This window comes from Schistocerca nitens, chromosome 6 (genome assembly GCF_023898315.1).
Source record: "Schistocerca nitens isolate TAMUIC-IGC-003100 chromosome 6, iqSchNite1.1, whole genome shotgun sequence".
Lineage (NCBI taxonomy): Eukaryota > Metazoa > Arthropoda > Insecta > Orthoptera > Acrididae > Schistocerca > Schistocerca nitens.
This window is the reverse complement of record NC_064619.1, coordinates 642,603,487-642,607,897: the sequence shown is the minus strand read 5'-3', so window position 1 is coordinate 642,607,897 and position 4,411 is coordinate 642,603,487. Positions and strand designations below refer to the sequence as shown.

The 4,411-nt window shown below is 41.0% G+C and overlaps 1 non-coding gene across 1 annotated transcript; it reads right to left on the bottom strand.

The window, feature by feature from the left end:
* Window positions 1–3,466: 3,466 nt before the first annotated feature.
* Window positions 3,467–3,541, bottom strand: Trnat-ugu (transfer RNA threonine (anticodon UGU)). The gene has a single exon. It is a non-coding gene; the product is annotated as a tRNA-Thr (tRNA).
* Window positions 3,542–4,411: the final 870 nt, after the last annotated feature.

Genomic DNA, 4,411 nt, shown 5'->3' with positions numbered 1-4,411 from the left:
ACTTAAATCAACTGCAAGACACATGTACTTCTCAAGTTTTCGGACGAATGTTTTTCAAATGTTGCAATTCTGTTCTCTGAACTACAATTCCTTGAAAGTTATGCTAAGGTGCTATACTAAGGACTGATGTAAGTAATTTATGTAAAAATTATTCCATTCCATTAGAGGCTTATCTCACTAGGGGTAAGATAGATACTGCCTACAGGAAAATTAAAGAGACCTTTGGAGAAAAGCGAGCCACTTGTATGAATATCAAGAGCTCAGATGGAAACCCAGTTCTAAGCAAAGAAGGGAAAGCAGAAAGGTGGAAGGAGTATATAGAGGGTCTACACAAGGTCGATTTACTTGAGGACAATATTATGGAAATGGAAGAGGATGTAAATGATGATGAAATGGGTGATACGATACTGCGTGAAGAGTTTGACAGAGCACTGAAAGACCTAAGTCGAAACAAGGCCTCGGGAACTACTGACGGCCTTAGGAGAGCCAGTCCTGACAAAACTCTACTATCTGGTGAGCAAGAATTGTGAGACAGGTGAAATACCCTCAGACTTCAAGAAGAACATAAAAATTCCAATCCCAAGAAAGCAGGTGTTGACAGATGTGAAAATTACCGAACTATCAGTTTAATAAGTCACAGCTGCAAAATACTAACGCGAATTCTTTACAAACGAATGGAAAAACTGGTAGAAGCCGACCTCGGCGAAGATCAGTTTGGATTCCGCAGATATGTTGGAACACGTGACGCAATACTGGCTCTACGACTTACCTTAGAAAATAGATTAAGGAACAACAACATTTCTAGCATTTGTAGACTTAGAGAAAGCTTTTGACAATTTTGACTGGAATACTCTCTTTCAAATTCTAAAGGTAGCAGGGGTAAAATACAGGGAGCGAAAGGCTATTTACAATGTGTACAGAAACCAGATGGCAGTTATAAGAGTCGAGGGGTATGAAAGGGAAGCATTGGTTGGCAAGGGAGTGAGACAGGGTTGTAGCCTGTCCCCGATGTTATTCAATCTGTATATTGAGCAAGCAGTAAAGGAAACAAAAGAATAATTCGGAGTAGGTATTGAAGTCCATGGAGAAGAAATAAAAACGTTGAGGTTCGCCGATGACATTGTAATTCTGTCAGAGACAGCAAAGGACTTGGAAGAGCAGTTGAGCGGAATGGACAGTGTCTTGAAAGGAGGATATAAGATGAACATCAACAAAAGCAAAACGAGGATCATGGAATGTAGTCGAATTAAGTCGGGTGATGCTGAGGGAATTAGAGTAGGAAATGAGACACTTAAAGTAGTAAAGGAGTTTTGCTATTTGGGGAGCAAAATAACTGATTATGGTCGAAGTAGAGAGGATATAAAATGTAGACTGACAATGGCAAGGAAAGAGTTTCTGAAGAAGAGAAACTTGTTAACATCGAGTATAGATTTAAGTGTCAGGAAGTCGTTCCTGAAAGTATTTGTGTGGAGTGTAGCCATGCATGGAAGTGAAACATGGACGATAAATAGTTTGAACAAGAAGAGAATAGAAGATTTCGAAATGTGGTGCTACAGAAGAATGCTGAAGATTAGGTGGGTAGATCACATAACTAATGAGGAGGTATTGAATAGAATTGGGGAGAAGAGAAGTTTGTGGCACAACTTGACAAGAAGAAGGGACCGGTTGCTAGGACATGTTCTGAGGCATCAAGGGATCACAAATTTAGCGTTGGAGGGCAGCGTGGAGGGTAAAAACATTCCATTCCATTGTGGCAGGGTACTACAGCAACCAGTTTCCAATCATTTCCGAATAAAAACAGTTTTGGTTCCACAAACAAGTAATTTACTATTATAAGATTAAAACATCTCATATATTTTACTGTTATAATTGGAAGGCGTTATTGGTCCGAATTTCTTATACAGGCTGTTTCCGTAAGAGCGTACTAAAATGTAACAGGACATAGAGAATGCTGCGTTGAACAATTTGAGATAGGGAATCTGGGGTTGCAGAAGCCGGCTTAAGGAGATATGGAAGTATACCTGTCTACCGCTTTGTCTAGCATTACTGTTTTCGAGCTTATTTACAAATAAATAAGCTGGAAAAAAGTAATGCTAGACAAAGCAGTACACGTCCTGTGCTGTTTATTTACAACTACATTCTTTATTTCGTGTAAGGAAACAAGTAAGACGAGCCTGATTACCAGGAAATCATGATGCAGGTTTTGTTTACTTTACTTCCATAATGTAGCTCTGTTGTATCGTACTTACATTGTCCCGTGACAGAATGTGTTATATGTCAACGACAGACCCATTTATTACTCATGCTATTCACAGACGTATAGTATAATACGATGGAGCAGTACCGGTACAGTATTTCCTGGTCGCTGGATTGGAAGGGGAGATACTACTCCATGGCCTACGAGGTCACTTGAGTTGAATCCCCTTGGCTATTTCGTATTATGATATCTTCAAGTCACTTGTATGAGACGCCAGTCGTACGGAAATAAGATTAGTTGCCAGAATTGTAGCTGCCTGTGATCTGATTCGAAACACACCAGGGATATTTGTCAGGGCGCGCCAACATCTTGTTCGCCGATGTCATGCTTTCGCTGATGTTGATGGCTGTCAGTTTCTGCACATTTTGCAAAACACAGTACAAATAGTACGTTCATTGTGTCAAGGATGGTGTTCGTAGTTAACTAACGTAAACAAAAAGGTACACAATAATGTGATTTTATTCCTATTATCTCTTTAAGGAGAGGTTTACTATCTTTTGGTTCAAAAAATCGATTTTTTTAAAATTGCATTTTTGGATCCATAACAGTGTTTAGAATCCACCCCTGAAACGGTTTTTCAGAATACGGAACGGAAATGTTTGTTATTCGTGGTTGAACAAAAAAAAAATGCACCTGCCTGAAATCGGCTTTTTTCACGCACTAGTTTTTTTCTTTCGGAGGGCGAGTTATTGTACTGGTGCTTGGGAGGAAACACAAAATTCAAATGAAAGTTTGAACGCGTGTGTTTGGAAGTTAGCCCCCAAGCATTTGCATTGTGGTGCGAAGACTGTGGAGATTGAGACTTTCCTGGCAGTGAGCAGCCTCAACGAAGAGTATTCACCAATTCTGAAGACCATGACAACAATGGACGTCGCCCTGGGACTCTATTCGACGCAGTTCGTCAAGCATTCGGGCGAACACCGGATTCAAGCGGCCGAAAATCGCTTGTCAGCGGCCGTACGAGCGGCTCTGGAGCAGCGCAGGATGGACCAGATCGAGCAGAACACCCTCTATGAGGAAGAGGAGGGACTCGTTTATGGACCCGGGATAGCAGTTTGAACGTAAGTTGCATAATATTGCATTTATATGTAGTTACAACTTCAAACGCTTTTTTCTCAAAATGACTTTTTTTTGAAATGATAATTAAATGGACACCCTAGCTGCAAACAGGCGTTGATGTACTTTCATTGGGGACATGTTTAAAATATGTGCCCCAACCGGGACTCGAACCCGGGATCTCCTGCTTACATGGCAGACGCTCTATCCATCTGAGCCACCGAGGGCACAGAGGATAGTGCGTCTGCAGGGACTTATCCCTTGCACGCTCCCCGTGAGATCCACATTCCCAACATGCCCACACCACTACATTCGTAGTGCGCCTAATAGACTTTTTTTTTTTATCGCGCGGTATGGTAACTTCAAATGTACTGAGCCGATTGGCATTATTCTTTGTTTCCGACGAAGCTAACTAAATTGTCAGGAGTTGAACATTTTTATTCCGATTCATCAACTATATTTGTACTTGGTCAACGCTGTCGAAAAATCGATGAAAAAACCCTATTTTGTTTCAAATGGCCGGCATTTTGTTTCCTTTTGTCCAAATAACTTAAGCGAGGTACAACTCCTAAAGAATCTTATATACGTCGCTAACGTTAACTAAATTTTGATTTCAGACCAGCCTGCTGACCTGTGACATACCGCGCGTGGAGGTCCACGTCGAAATTCTGTTTCGTTACGACGGCACTTCCACCTTTGCTCTTCGACATTTCCAGTCGAAAATATTCCAGTTTGTAGAGGAAATATCAATGAACATTTTGACCAAATTTGACACAGATATCTGTAACACATCCCGAGAAAAAAATTCTCAAAGAAAATGCTTTTTTCGGGCCAAAGATAATAAACCTCCCCTTAAGTTTGCTTCCCCGACACCAGGTTCCCTACCCCAAATTCTTCAGTGGAGCATCCTCTGTGTTCTGCTAAATGTTTGTACGCTCTAGCCGAAACAGCCTTTAGAGAGACGGAATGTACCATTTGTGCCTCATGCAAGCGGCGCCGTGTAGTTTGCCACGCTAATTTTATCTTGGTGAGACTGCATTAAACCTTTCTGATAGAAAGATGGGAGACGTTAGATACTTTATTTAAGTTCATTTATTC